Here is a 17,725-nt window from a genome sequence, read left to right as displayed (position 1 = left end):
CAGTCATGTCTTCGTGGGCAGATAAAAGGAACTCGATTTACGCCACAAAAAAGAGCTGGACAACCATTGCTTCGCTTTTTTCACCCTACATGGTCAGATCTGAATTATTACGCTTAAGTCAATTGAACAAAGGGTTTGGGGTAGGGGATACTTAGGTCATTTTTCAGTCGGATTATTGATTTAACTGAATATTTATTTTTTAGGAAGTAAATTTTCAAAATGGCATTTTGAGCATCCATCCGCCTATTTCTGGCACTTTGCAACATAACGTAATATATACGTAATAGAATCCTCAATTCAATGATCGTACCGAAAGACCACTCTTTCGAATTTGAAGCTCAGTGTTGTAATATTATAAATGTCGAAGATAATTTTGTGATTGGTCATTAAATGTATAGCTAGTTTGAACTTTATAACTTCGTTTTGATTAGTGAGTTCAATGTAAACTTTAACTAAACGTCTTGAAGGGTCGATTGTTCAGAACTTTGTTAAAGTTAACAACGTTATTCACACCAACATTGTTAACTTTCTAAGCATTACTATACTGAACGTTTACTGTATCGCTTGTGATCTACTGTTTTTCTTACAATATTTGAGTCAACTGTTTCAGATGTCCTTATTTATTCCTAGATATGTGAGCGCATCATCAAATAGTTCACGTTTAAAAGTTAACCACAATGTCATTTAACACGTTGTTAACTTTAGCAAAGTTCTAAACAATCGACCCATTGTGTAATGCGCTCGTCGATAAGATAGTCCATGTGTACCTTACGTCACATTTGGTTTGCTTCAGTCAAAACGAGATATATAAAATAGTTGATTGACAACATCTTTCTTACTTTATTTTATAGAAAAAGGTTATTCATCGCTGTTCTGGAATAAAACTAACCGAACGTTTGCGACGAATGGATGCGTCCACTTAGAAGAAGGGGAAATATACATCAAGAAACCCGGCTACTACATCGTTTCATCGTCACTCAACGTCCGTCGGCCAAGTAACACGACAGGTACGGACAATCAAAAGGCGTCTACGTTCAGTCACCAAGTGAATCTTTATTCTCATCAGTATGGAACTTTGAGTACTTTGATGGAACGCAAAAGGTCTATGCTTAATGTCAAGGGGTTCGCCTTTAACAGTATAGTGTCTGCGGTGTTCAAATTAAATATGTATGACAGGCTGTCAGTATCAGTCAACTGTCCTGAGTATATTACAACATACAGTCCTGGTGATCTTTTTATGGTTTATTACACATATGAATTCCGTGGTAAAAACGAAACTATGTAATACCAGCCGACCATTTTTTTCTTTACGTATACAATTCTAATATATTCCCATCATTATACAGAAGTAGAAATATATCAAACCGTTCGAATTCAATCAATAACGTAATTGAACAGATACCCAGCAGTTTTTCAAATAACAGCCTTTGGCTTCGCTGTGCGTAACCGCTTAATGCCCCCCGCCCCCATATCAGTTTTGCATTAAAAAATCAGTGTATGTAAAAAGGGAACACTCTTCGCATGCGCTGAATTTTAGGCCTTCGGAATCTACTGTCGGCTGACCGCAATAATTTTTTAACTTTCGAGGAATTAATGCTCACGGGCGTATCAAGCCAATCGCTGTTAGAAATGCAATGGTTAGCAACTTATTTACATTACCAAGCTGAGGCTGCGTTCTGCATGGGTAGCTTGCTAAAGGTAGCGCTGTTATGAGGATTCGTAATATGTTATGTGGTAAGTAATAGACAAAACGAGTTTTTCTTTAATAGTGTTCTCTTACAGTCGTAAGAAGCAGTTTCGCTAGGACAAACACCAATTTTATCCGACGCGAAGACGATAAGTGTATTGCATATGTAAGTGAGCAAAAACAAAATCATTAATAAATAAAACAACAGATTTATTAAAAGATAAATAGAAATATTTTTCCAAAGATAAACATTAGATTATTATCATGGCCTTTCTAAACACAAATTATTGGCTAGTGGGATTATTCGAAATTCCTATGTACGGTCCGCTTACAACCGTAAGAAGACACTCTTTCAATAGCTCTGCTTGGGGTAAAGTCGTATAAATATAGTGTGAATATAGTGTGAATATAGTGTGAAGATGCGTTTTTGCGTAATCACGCAATTTATATCAAAGAAAACGCAACTATTTTTTTATATTGACGAGCTAAAAAACGAAATATAAAAATTCATACAGGGAACACATAGTATGTGAGTAATTCGATCCAGCGGAAGTTTGCGCGATGATTCTGTCATTGTTGAAAGAGTGGTTGATGTGTAGAGTAGATTTCACAAAAAAATGACACATTTTATCCGTGTCAATGCATAGTTTATGGAACAAAAGTTTCAGATAAAAAACAAACAAGAACAAATGAATAACTGTAACATGTTACTTTTTTAACTCTTTATACTACAATTATATCTACAGGGACAAGGCATTGGTAACCCTGTTTAAAGGCAGAAGATAAGGGCCCAAACAACAATGCACCTTCTCTCTTTATATATATATATATATATATATATATATATATATATATATATATATATATGTTTATATCTCATTATACCTTCAACTAATCTTACTCTTTGTATGTTCTTCTTAATTTAAACATTTTATTTTTCATTTTATCGATTAATTTTATGTGAATGTTATTTTTTCTATATCGCTCTTTTCGTTTTTTCGTCCAGTTTTGCACGTGAATGTTTAAGCTCTTCAAGGAAAGTGGTTATAATACGTGTATTGTTTTAGCTATCTTGTCAATCTTTACGATGATACAAGTATAATATGTCAACACAAATGTTATGTAATTATGGTTAAACAAAGCTCATTATATAAATCAGATGATAGAGTTAATACATTTCATACATGATAATTTAAGGTTGATCTATAAGAATATAAGAGAATATCATACCTCACATAAATGTGTCCCTTCTTTGTTTATATAAACTCGATCGGTCCGTATATCACTGTATTTTGATGAAAATCCAGTTTAATGACGTCACCGGTCAATATCATTTTTTGGCCGGTCCGGACCTCGCCAAATATGAAATATGTACCGGTGACTTCATAAAACTGGTAAGTGCGGCTTGCTATTTTCACAACGGCAAAAATGGTCGCAGGTAAACATTATTAGCTTTGTTCAATAAAATACATCGACAGCGCTTTAAAAATAATAAATGGTGATACAAAATGTTCGGTTTAATATAAGAAATATTTGCACACCACTTCGGGACATATGACATTATAAGGACCGGCTGTCAGCCCCCGAAAGTGAATGAACCTCAGCTAACGCCTCGGTCCATATACACTTTCGGGGACTGACTGGCCGGTCCTTATAATGTCATATGACCCAGTTTGTGTATACCATGTGATAAATTACGTCATAAATGCTACGTCGGAAGGCAATATTTTTCTTCGAATGAAGACTTCGAACCTACGCCTCTTAAGGAGCCCCGCCTTCGGTCTTTTACCAGAGTTTGATTGAGAGTTAAGTTTCTTTAAACACTTCGACAAACCTTTTCACAATACGGCCGTCTGACGGAGCACTGTCAATACATTGTTTTAGAAACAGGTTTGTCGAAGTGTTTGATTAAACTATTTACATTATCAAACTTCGGTAACAAAACGAAGGCGGGGCTCTTTAAGCGGCATAGACTGCCCTTTGCTTTATTTAAAATGGTGTAGTAAAAGAAAAGTTATCATTGATTTAAGTCTTCACTTTAAGCAAAACATTGCCTTCCGACGTAGCATATATGACGTCATTTATCACGTGGTATACACACACTGTGACCCTCAGTGATGTGTAATATTTCTTAAATATAGCAGCTCTCTGTCAGAGTAGGTATAAACCCTGCTTAGAGACACAATGAAAGGCCCAAGGTTTACCTTCAAATACTTTCGTTTACTTTTGGAACATTTTGCTTATTTACAACTTTCTTTTTTATATTTATCGATGAATTTTATGTCGATGTATATTTCTAGATAAGTTCATTAATTGTTTTTGCTAGGTCTTCCAATTTTATACTTGTGCATGTATTTAGTTTTACAGTACTGTATATTTATTACCCGAGTATGTTTTTTTTTATTTTGCTGAAAACATAATTTAAATCGTTTACTTAAATCGTTGACTATGCTGTTCAAAATTTGAGAAAATATGGTAATTGCATGGAAGTTTATGCTGTTGGTATTTGTTAGGTCCCTGCCAACACTGGATATGAGACCTTTTCTCCCTGTTTATCTTCAAATTATTGTGTTTACTTTTGGCACATTTTGCTTATTTTACAATAATCTAAAGTGCGATAAATGTTTATATAAGCAAACATTAGGCATTCCAATGGGTGCCAATAATGCACATTTACTTGCAGACCTCTTTTTCTACTGCGATGAAAGTGAATATATGTTGAAATGATCTAAGTCTGGAGATCTCGTCCTTGTTGATAAATTCAACAGCACTATTAGATATATTGATGATATTCAAAGTTTGGATAATCCGTTATTTGCAGATAATATTAAATCGATATACCCTTCACAATTGCAGCTTAATAAATCTAATAAATCTAATATGTACATCCAATTTAAAAGCATCCTATTAAGATCTGCAATTCGAAGTCAGGGAATATATATATAATATCAATCTTTATGATAAACGTGATGATTTTATTTTTAAAATAATGAATAACCCTTCTTTAGAAGGAGACTTTCCTAGTTCACAAAAAAATGTGGTGTTTTTATTGCACAGTTGATAATATTCGCTTAATATGTACAGATGTCAAAAATTTCCGCTCTCGCAGAAAACTTATGTCGAAAAACTTCTTATACAAGGTTTCAGATATTATAAATTAAGGACAACTTTCTCAAAATGTGTTAATGGTCATTATAATATTGTATCAAAGTAAAATAGTAGTCTCAAATCGCTGATTGCTAATAGTATTGCTCATCCCGATTTTTATTGTGATGATTTAAAGAAAATTCGTAAAAGTTCGTAAAATTAAAATGTTTCCAGCAGGTAGTTGGACAAATAGACTCAATGAATAGCTTGGATTTTATTTAAACCGTGGATATAATGGCAATACTTTGAAGAGTACTTGCCGTCTAGTTTTGGAAAATGAATTCCTGAAACAAAATATGACGTTGAATATAGCATCCTTAAATAACTAAACTTTCTGTCCTTTGATATTATAAAACTCTTGAAGAGTCATCTTTAAAACCGTCTTTGGCTGGCACGGAATTTTCCAGCATTTGACGTCTTTTTCGTCAAATATTATACATAGGTAATCATTTGGAAGAAAAATTTAGCTAAAACATCTTTATATTAATATTTTTTTTATAATGTTTTCTTTACTTGTTCCTAGTCTAGTACAATGATGCTTTTTATTATGAAACTCTATGATCACACGGTCTTAAACCTTTTATGTTCTAGTGTTTTATGCTTATAGTTTCGACAATAACTGCATCGCATCTTTGATTTTTTTGTGCATTAGGTACTCTGAAATGTATTCCTTCGTCTGCATATAGAAATGGGATCTCTAATCACTACTTATTAAGTAAGTACTTGGGTTTTACCTAAAATATTATAATTATTTGTTTTATTATTAAGTTTCCTCAACTTAATACATTCTTTGAAAAGATTTACCTTTTACGGTTTTCTTTATACAGGATTGTTGGGATAAGAGTGAGGTTTGTGTCCGTAAACTGGTATAAGCCCCCAGTAAATTTACATTTTACTGACTGTTCCAAGGCGGTACCTAACGATCCTTGATAAACATACCTATTTTTTCGTTTAAATAGTATATATACACTGTGTTGTTTGTAGAGTTTTGTGCTGTTGTTCTTTGTTTCTTGTTTTTGCTTTTGTGTTTTATGTCTTTAGCGTTTACCCTGTGCCATTAAACGGGATTAATGTTTAAACTTTTGTGTACTGAGCTTGTTTCTGCAGTTTTTCACATAAGTAAGGTTTTTATAATTATCGATAACCTTTATATGGATGTTTTTTTTACTTAAGTACATTTATTGTTTCGTTTTAGTTCATTCGCCTAATGTTGAACATGAATGTGGTTTTTAACTACTGTATTCATACCTATTTTGCGAGTAGGTTTGTTTGATTTTGCAGGAAAAAATCACAATCGTATAATTATGTATAATACTATGTTGTTCAAGTTGTGTGTATACATGGTAATTATATGAGAGTAAATGACTTGGTATTTGGGATAACATCGTCACTTGAGTCGAATTCTCATACTTATCATACATACATACATGTTCATTCATACATTTGAGGATTGTATATTAGTAATCAGTAACAAACTCCCTTTTGAGGTAATGTGAAACATGAATATTATTTCTAACTTTCATGATCATTAGATAGTCATTATCATCGTATGTGTATTGTCTGATCTTTAAGTTTTATATGATTTGTTAAGAATGTTATTTCAAAATGAGATTGGAAAAGGGCAACTGGCTTCCCTCCAGAAATTTCAAATCAAGAGATGCCATTGACTATTTAACTTTTGAACAGTGCGCTTTTTGGAGTCTGTCGAAACAATCTGCAATTATCAACCCTGTGTTGAAACGCAATGGATGTTTTATTTTATAAATGTCAACAGCATGACTTAAAACGAAAACTATTGCGTCCCTTATTTGTTGTTTCTATCTTAAATTGTATCGAAGTTGTAACTTAAGCAGACGTTTAGGTGTACACCGAACCCAAGAAAAATATTCATTTAAAGTTTTGTAAAAACAATTCTTGCAATGCGACTGTTTATGGCGAATCAGGTAGATACTCTTTATTTATTCAAAGAAATATGAGTATATTGTCAGTTTGGTTTAAGGTTACTACCACTAATCATATTATTATTGAAACAATATATTCGCAAGAACAGTATAATTGTGATAAAAGTTGTTGAAAGTTAGTGTATAACATTATAAAGATTTTAAATGATTTCGTTATCTTGATGATGTTATTGAAAATATTCATTTTTATATATATTTGTAGCAGTTTTAAGACGTCGAATACAACAATGCGAGGTAAAATAAGGTAAGTATGGTACATTAGAAAAAAACAAGGTGTTAGATATGCATAGGAGTTTTAAGATTCGTCTTGAAAGATGAAAGTTATTAAGACATTTCACCGAAATCTACGAATTTTCGTTTTTTGACAATTATTGTCTGTGTACAATCTAAACATGTAATTACGCTAAAAATAATATTGTACGACACCAAAGGAATTGTCTTTGTTGTAATTCAAATTATTTTAAAGATGAGTTTCAATTTTAGTGGCTGAGTCCATCTTGTAATGCTATTAGAAAGCATTATATTAAGACATGCTGTTGTATAAGACAGTCTTAGTTTAATGTTTACTATTGGTGCTATCAAATTAAAAAAAAGAACTTCACTTATTAAACTATGTCTGTTCGTAATAGTAAGATCCACTATAATTAATATTAGAACGTTATATAGTAAAATTTGTTTATTCTTTAGTTTAGATACATTGATACAATTACAATAGTTACCCAATCTGTTGTAACGTATGAACTTTAGTGTGTGTGTGTTTTGACATTGATCATTATCAACATGTTTTGTTGTTTATGAACATACATAAGTCGAAATCAGTTGCCCGTCTGTCTGTCTGTTAAAAATTGGCAACTGTCATTACGAGCTTCTGTTTGAGAAGATATATTTGTAATTTTCCAACATATGAAATGTATAATTGATCACATTGTACAACATACAATATGTTAATGCTGTGAAAAGTGGCACATCGATAATTTATGTGGGATTATTTTAATCTGAAACTTGGATACAATACAGGCAATTCTTTCACATTGATAACGCCGAGCAAACAGTGCGACTATTTGCTAAGGTTGGCTTGAGCCATAGATGTAAATTGTTTTATCTAAACTGGGATTGGTTCTATTCTATAAGACACAAGTTTCAATTATGTTGGTGGTTTGTTGGTGGTGTTGTTGCTACTGCTGTTGTTGTAGTTGTTGCTCTTGTTTACTTTAAATATTTTCGTTCAATTAAGTATGCATGAAATACATAGTTTATGATATTACCATGTGTTTATGCTATATAAACACGTATATTCCATGAAGCGGGCTAGCGCTTTTTTTTGCTAGATTGCCGTACTGGGTTTACAGCATAACCGCAAGAAGAAATGAGATAAAACTTATATTTATATTTTAAGTGTCTTCTGCAATTTAGTATTTGTTCTTTAAACAATGTTACCGACAATATTCGAAAGAATACCTGATATTTGTATCGTATTTGACTCGATTTATTGTTTTATGAAAATATACATAATTATGTTGTATATAAAACTGTGATACATTGTTCAGCTCATCATATGAAGGAATGAAAACTATAAGTCTTATAATTATTATTATTATATTTTTATTATTATTATTATTATTATTATTATTATTATTATTATTATTATTATTATTATTATTATTATTATTATTATTATCAGTATTATTATCAGTATTATTATTATTACTTTTTTATTTATGATTATTAGTATTATTATTTATTTTATTTTTTATTTTATTAATTTATTATTATCATTATTAGTATTATCATTATAATTGTCATTATTATTATCATTATTTTTTTATTATTTATCATCATTATTATTATAATTATTATTATTATTATTATTATTATTATTATTATTATTATTATTATTAAAGTAAACATCCTAAGATATCTTGGCCATAAATTAAGGGCAAATTAGATGTATTCAATTAAGATGCACTGTAAATTATGCTGCTATTGTCAATTACGCTGCTTTTAACAGAAACCACAGTAGCTGGAACGGTTTACTAAATGATTGAGCGTATTTATTGCAATATTGAATATATTGATTAGAACTTAAACAGAAAAAAGACTTTGTTTTTCTTATCCACATCTGAATAGAGCCAGATGTATTACACATATACTATGAAATAATGCACTGCCTTAGACGGGCTTAAGGTATGTTATCAACTGCAGAAACTGCTAATGCAGTACATTTTTTCTTAGGTAAACAAGTGTCAAAGGCAAAATTCATTTTATATGACATACTATGACTTTGACTACACAAGTTAGATTATTAAAGTGCATATCAAGTAGGAATAAAGCAATGCAAAGCAAATTTAATATTTTAATGTTTGAAAAAACTCATAAAAACAAACACAAGTATATTAATTTACCAAATACTGAATATCATACAAGCATTTACAGTACAAATAAATGATTCCTACTTTAAACATAAGAAGGTAAACGAAACAGATTGAGTTTACTTAAAACTAATTATTACATTTATCTGACAATTAACCTGTACTGAACTATTTTAATATGTAAAACAGCATTGTGTATATTTTAGATTTTTAAGGTTCTGCAAATAACCTGGAAAAATGGTTTGACCACCTCAGCAGTTTGAAATGAATATAAATCCCCTGTAGTTGATGTTGTTAGCACTATTCCATCATTGAATATAACAATGATCTATGCAGAAAGTATGAAAATATTTAATTATTTAAAGTATGAGTCTTTAAAATGAATTATACATCTATAACAGTTAACAAAAAACAAAAGGGCCCTGAACGCCCTGTATCGCTCATCTAATCCAATACAGATCATCAAGAATAACAATCTGATCAAGTTCCATGAACGTATGGTCATAAATGTGGCCTCTAGATTATTAACATGCTTTTCCTATTACTTGACCTGGTGACCTAGTTTTTGACTGCACATGACCAAGATCGAACTTGGCCTAGAGCTAATCAATATAAACATTCTGACCAACTTTCAGGAAGATACAGTCATAAATGAGACCTCAGGCCTCAATTTCTCGAAACTTCTTAAGTACCTTATAACCGGATTAAGCTAAACTCACTATCTTTGGTTTTCAATAATTTGGATAATATTTACTTCTTTAAGAGTTGTTATACTTTAGATAGGAATCATCTATATGTTAGTTAAATTAAACCATTTTTCATTTATCAAAATTTCATTCAAGTATGTTTTTTGAGTAATTGAAATATTAAAAGCTACTTAAGCCTGTTAAGCTTAAGAAGTTTCGAGAAATTGGGGCCTAGAATATTAACAAGCTTTTCCTTCAATTTGACCAGGTGACCGAGTTTTTGAACACACTTGACATAGATTCGAACTTGACCTAGAGATTATGAATATTAACATTCTGACCAAGTTTCCTGAAGATACAGTCATAAATGTGACTTCTATATAGTGTTAACAAGCTTTTCCTTTAATTTGACCGGGTGACCTTGTTTTTAACCCCAGCTGATCCAATATCGAACTCGTCCAAGATTTTATTGAGAGTAACATTCTGACCAAGTTTCATTAAGATATTGCCCAAACCGTGACTTCTAGAGTGTTTATATATGTTGTACTTTCATTTCAGTTAAAATTGTTTACTCTTTTGTACAAATGTAAATAAAGTATATAACCTTAATAACTCATAATACATGTACATAAAGTTATACTTTACTAACGAATTGGGGAAGAGATATAACCTTTTAACAAACAAATCTATTCTTAAAATATGGAAATAATATTGTGCAGTATATTTTTATGGAAGATAAGTAAAACAGTTTACGAACGCTTGTTATTCTGGTTCACTATGTTTAGTTAAGATCTGAACTATTTATGTACTAATTGAAAATATTCTATTATATTTTATTTTATAGACTATTTAATAATGATAGAAATTGGTTTGTTCATTGTTTTTAATTATGATTTTGTATAAGTTGTATCAAATTATATGGTTTATTATGCGTTTGGCAATATATATGCATTATTAGACTTGAATTGAAATGTTTGAATCATTTGTCATCTTGACCTTATTGAAACATATATGTTGTAAATATTTATCCCGAATAAAAGTTCTTCTCCTAAAAGTTGTGCAATGCATATATTAAGAAAATGAAATTTCTACCAATAACAATTCCGGAATAAAAGAGCGTGTTCGGGTACAAATTATTCTTGTAACTCTGATACATATGTTAGGCATGTGCAGTGGCATATCCCTCTGTCCTTTTTCATTTTAAAGGTTAGAATCCACCAAATAACGTTTCCATAGGAGTGCTCTTTACTTAAGCGAGGAGTATTTTTGGGATTTCCATATCGCTTAAGTTAAATCAACTATTTGAAACAAGATATCATTTTTACATTGTTATCCAAATAAAAATTACCGAATGTTTTACTTCCACCGTTGTTGGCGAATCATATTAAATTGCATTCGGAACTAAACGGACGGACAAAGTAGTAAAAATATTAACAAAGACCATGTTAAAAGCCACATTGCTGAGCACGAAGGTATTCATATTTGTAAATATATTTGAGACTAGTTTGCTGTGTGTTATTTTAGTATTAATGATGCAACCTAATGCTATTTTATATCATTGTCATCAACGCCCATGTTCAAGAACTGTCTGACCAAGTATGGTACAACCTCATCGGTAGGTTGCCTTTGACCAGTAGACGAGCCCTTTTGTTTCAAGGCCAGTATGTCAAGGGTTTAGATCACGTTCAATACTAAAAGAATATCATTTGCGCACAATAACACGAGAACTGTTTTACCTACAAACATCAAACTTTCGTAATAGTTTGCATTTGTCCGGTAGAAGACCCTAATTGCTTTGAGGTCAGTTGGCCAAATGCTATGGTCACAATCAACAGTCTTTGGAAACTTTTTTTCGCACAAAAACTAAAGAAATGTTTGACAAAGAATCATGATATGTTAGTTATTCTTTATAAATTACTTCCAAATAACAAACAAACATAATTTACTTCCATGTTCATTTATTGTTAAGTTCAGTTTTTGACATTTAAATGGAGCTTGGTTTTGTGTCATATCACTAACGATTACTCATTTATAAACTTTTAGTTTCGATTCCATAATCTAATGATGGTTACAATGGTTAGACGATCAATTCTGATGATCAATTTTAAGTCTAGACCTATTTTGAATCCGAACTGTTAGGTTGCCCTTGCTCAGTTGATGACCCTTTTGTTTTTAAGTCAGTATGTCAAAGGTTTAAGTCACGATCAAATTTCTAATCAAAACTTTGTCCGCACAACAATGAATGGTTTTACTTTTGACCAAGACACTCCAGTTGTTTTCCCCTCGACCAGTAGATGACCCCTATGGTGCTTTAGGTTGGAAGGTCAAAGGTGACAGGCGGCAGTCTAATGAAATCTTTGTCCGCACACTAACTCTTCAACGGTTTGACATTGGACTATGAACTTGAAGTTTTGTGCTGTTGTTATATGTTTCTTGTTTGTGATTTTATGTTTTATGTCTTTGGTGTTTACACAGTGCCACTAAACCGGGTTTATGTTTATTTGTTTTGCTACTGAGCTTGTTTCTTTAGCTTTATTGCATAAATATTGAAATGTAATGTTACTCTTGTTCAGCACATGACGAACTTTATTGTTTAGAGAATACGGTCACTGGCAACGCTTTTATGACGACCTTGTCAGGCAGCATACTTACTCTAGAACAGTTTAACCTGGGATAATTATACTTATTGCAATGTCCTATCTTTGCCTTTAAGACAGCCCTGTTTAGGTAAGTAAGTCATGGAACGGTTTGGCAAAGGACATAAAACTACAGTGAAAAACATATTATGAAACCGTTTTTCATATCAACCCGATAACTTGATAACTTATTTATGAGTACATAATGTCTACGGCTAAAGTGAAAACTGTCTTATTACAACTTAATATAGGACGATTACACGTCTGTAAAACATTGCCATTTACAAGTATGATGCCTACTTGTTGCGGATGTAAATTGATAAAATGTTAAAGTCTCATGGACAATTTGACCGCAGTTCAAAGCTTGAAACTTTTGAATTCACGTGGGAAATCATTAAAAATAACTCCATTTTCTTAAAAGTCCTTCCACGTGTTTTAACAAACCTGCCCTGGTGTTTGACAAATATGTCTTGTTTAAGCAACTAGTGTATTTAATTGTTTTAAATCGGTATTTTCCCTTGGCGGTAGCCTTTGATAACAGACTAGAATTTAATAGAATGTTATTTTTTGACATAAACATGTGCTGTGTTACGGTTATTATGGGTGTTTCAGCGGAACCGAAAATGACATTCTTGACTTAAGAATTCTAATGTATCACCAAAATTAAAATGCTAACAATTAATTTGTTCAAGCAATTGCTTGTATAACTAATTTATTCACAAGTAATATAATCAATAGGATCATATCAATTGTTGATAATGACTTTGTCATTTATCTGCATTCCACCTTTTCACGCAATGAAATCATGTCTGTCAGTCGTTTATCGATTGAAATTATACAAAATTGTGTACAACTTAGATACATCTTGTTACTGTTGTAAAGTGTAACAGTTATAACGGCTCTATATGAGCATAATCGGATTGTTGCATCAATCTCGTGACGTATCTTTTTGGCAGGGCCGATTATGTCAAATTGAGCAAAAACAAAGGTAAAACAATCACTATCAGACGTCGGTTTTTTACGATAGGTTCCCTTTTCTCACTCTGCACGAGACAATATTTTCAGAATTAAACCATGGGATAAGGAGAAGGGAGGGTTTACATCCGTCTCATATCAGTCTTACTTTTTTCAAAGCAAACCTTTTACCTTTAGTGTAGTCAACGGGGGCGGCGATCGTCGCAGTGATCTTTTAAGCTTGGCCATTTCTCATGATATTCAAATGACACTAAGTGCATATGTTGCCTAAAACAAAAGCATAATTATGGCTAAAATGATTTGTCAGTTATGCCTCTTTTTTGGTTGGAAAAAAGACAAAAAAGAGTATTTTCGTTCTTTTCGGGCGATTTTGTTTTAAGATTATCATCACCTGACTCCATATGGTGTTTTAAAGGTGAGTTAGGGTCTGTTGCATGTTATCACTACCTGCGAGCTGGACTTCAACGTGATTGTGACATACACGCCCGCATGATTTGTCCCCCCCCCCATTAATTGTGTACTGAAATTGGCAGTTTGATTGAATCTTTGGTACGTCGCTTGTTAAAATATGTACTTTGTCAAAAAAGTATTCACATAAATTATGTGTGCTTCAAGTTTGCGTGAAATTTGAAAAAATGGCAGCACTCTTGTTTGAAATCGTTATCATCATCGTTAGTTATACAACGCAATCCCATGAACAAAGACAAAACCATTTAGTCAAAATCTTTGAACTTTGGCTAGGCAATATTTGTTATTATTTTAGTTATACACCGCTCAGGTATTTATATAACGGGATATATTGTATTGTTATAGGAGATGAAGAAGGTATTGTCAAAATACAGTTGTTTAATTGGCATAAATTATTTTTTTTATTTAAGTTTAGAATATAAGTATATTTTTAATATGTATACGTGAACATAATATGTTCAATCCTTGCAAACACGTTTTTATTGATATTGAAAGGTAATAAGCATTCATCTAATAGAGGTGCAAAATCTCAAAATAATTGAGATACTATTAACACTATAAACAGTTTTATATTTCGGCAAATCCTTAAATCGAAAAATTACAAAAGAAAATTTGTCTATTAATCAAACCGGTATGTTTAAACCGAAACAGATATTCAAAGAGTTACCCTTATTTAGAAACCGATACAATGGTACACCCTCACGTTGGCAATACCCTAAATTGCATGACTTGTCTTTAAATCACAAATGAGAATAAGTTTATAAATCAGACCGTAGTTTAAATTGGAACAGATATTCATAGAGTTGATATAGGTATATCAATACAATGGTAAACCACGGCGTTGGCAATGGTAAAACCTCCATGTATGCTATTCTTTCAATTGCATGACTGGTCTTCAAAGTAATATTGTAAATGTTAACTGCCAGAAGTAAAGCTTGTTGGATTTTTATTTTAGTGCCGAGGGATAAAGGTGATATGCTATTCAGTGGTCGAGTTCCGGAAGCGGTGATGAACCTTAAATGCAAATCAAAACTACGATTTTGGAAGAATTATAAAAATAAATGCGTTGTAGTTTAATTTGTATTTGTATGGGAATTTCTCTCTTATGATAATCATTAAAAAGTTAAATATGGAACGGACCTAAGTTATCCCAAAAAGGTAAGATATTCAGTTATTGGTGGTTGATTACACTTATAGGGTATTTCTTAACAACTTTATTGCATGCTGTAGTTGAATCATAGTTGACATGTTATCAAAGAGAGAATAATTCAAAGTATCTTTTTCAATGAAAGGAACAGTACACATTAAAATTACGTGAAGATTTCACGTTATTCTTGATAAACCTTCGCGAAACCTGCTTTCGCATGTATATTTTAACAATACTCAAATTTTAGTGTATTTAAATTTGACTTATTTTGTTCATTCTTAGCATGAACTTATGAAATACTGTACCTACATTCAACGCTAACTGAAAATATCCAAAGTATGAATAAAAATTAAGGCACACATTAAGCACTATATTACGATAAATACTGACGCGTACAAACGTGGAACACACACACAAACACACAAACACACACACACACACACACAATGTTTCATCTGGATTTTTGTTTAAAATAGTTCTTTAGTTTCAAATGGCGAAAAAAAGATGTGATTTTAAGTTTTAATGTGAATGTTTTTTGCTACCCCCCCCCCCCTCCATTCCCCTTATTAAGCTGGTTGGACATATGTTAATATGTTTTCATCTGTATATGAGCAGTGTTCACAAAAATATAAATATTAGTTTTCATTTTGTAAAATTTATGCTACAATTTATATTCGTTCAGCATAATTTGTTTAGTGATAACATAAAAAGGTGACAGAAGCAAATATCCTCTAAGTATGTATTTTATTTACATTTAACATTCTTACAACTAGAAACATATTACTTTTAAATACCATTAATATTTTACGAGTTATTTTCGCTTAAGGCACCATTTTCGACAAAACATCTTATTTTGCCCTTCTCTTGAATGATCTTTCATCAGCCAAATAAATGTATTTTCGCCAATACATTTTAGTTTTCACCACCATCTTGTGATTACTGGATAACTCTATCAAGTGTTTTATAGCCATTATAGATCTTATGCTGGCAGCAACTTGTTTGAAGTAATTGAAATTTAGACATTTTACTTCCTTTTACGAACACAGACCAAAGAGAAATAAGCATTCAAAATCCAAGCCTTTCTGTAGCGTCACTATTTTTTCCGGTATAATAGAGCATCTTTTGTCATATATTTTCAACAGTTATTGAAAATAGTGCCTATTTCAACTTTTGTAGGTATTTAACACTTTTACATGCATTTTGTTCAAATTTCACACGAAAAAAATGACACCGGTGAAAGCGTTGAAATGCTGTATGCTCGACAAGCCTGAAATTACCTTTAAACAATTCAGTTCACAGACAATAAAAATCGAATCCAAGAAAACATATTTAGTGACCCAAAACTGATTAGTGCTTAACAATATGTAACGTTATTTTATTAACTGTTAATTCAATTACCTAGTTTCATAACTGTTATAAACATACATGTACTAAGATGTTGCTTTCATCTCGCAATTGTTTTGCTAGTGTAAAGTTAACTAAATGAAAACCCGATACTGGCTTAGGACGTTTTGACTATTTGAAGTAAGTAAAGTAAGGAATTGTCTTTGAGTCGACACATTTCCATAGTCTTTGTAACTATCTTAAATTAATTCTTCCGCTCGATTCATCATCAAGATAAATTGAAGATTATTCGACTTGCTTTCAAATTAGCATTAACGTAGCACTCTTAATGAACATATAGAAATAAAGTGGTCTTTAAATTCGCACAATTTAAATCCGAATAACACTCTATTAAGCGTCCCATATTCTTACCCCGGCGTTTTAATTTGTTAAACATGTCATACAAAAAGTCTAAAACACACTTCAAAACGTAAACAAGTTCCTTTAACGGGTCATATTAAACGCGATTGGATAATGGTTTAGGGAATACGTAGAAAATAAACATATGACTTGACAGTTCCGGAAGAGGGATAGCATGCTCAACAACACTGCTGATATAAAGCATGACGCTGACAATAATCAAGGTTATATATCACAGATGTATAGTTTAATATCATTTCCATTTATAATAACTTGGAAATAGCTTTCAACGAGAGGAAAGTAAACAAAAACTGCACGTCTACGAAAGAACATTCTGCTTTTAAATTAGTTTCATATAAATATATTTGTGAATTCATATAACGTTTTCCGACCTACTTGCAAAACATCACAACATTAAGAACATAACGAGGACATTTGGATGTTGACTTATCTCGAATTATTGGTATACTATATTAGCCAGCATGCATCTCTCTTCATGTCATTGATGATGCATGACACGTTAATTTGTTCGATTTTGTTTATATAACATAAATTACAATCAACATCTACTTTAAAATAAATCATAGTTACAACCAATTGATCCAACATTTTAACATGCAAGTAATGCTATAATTAATAATGTTATTTAAAAATGCGTATGTTTTTCTAAAGATTAAAAAAAAACACATGATAACGTGCCGTCCATTAGGAAAATGGTCCTTTATTGTGAAACGTGTAAATGACACACACACAAAAATCCATAAACCTGGGTAGGAATGACATCGGCAATCAAAACCTTGCATTTGAAGCGTCCACACGGGTAACAAATTGGTATTCAGAATATAAATAAAAAATACCCGTATATCACTGAAAATAAGCATAAGAGAAATAAAAAAAAAACCTAAT

The sequence above is a fragment of the Mya arenaria genome, chromosome 1, assembly GCF_026914265.1.
Source record: "Mya arenaria isolate MELC-2E11 chromosome 1, ASM2691426v1".
Lineage (NCBI taxonomy): Eukaryota > Metazoa > Mollusca > Bivalvia > Myida > Myidae > Mya > Mya arenaria.
This window is presented reverse-complemented; position numbering follows the sequence as displayed.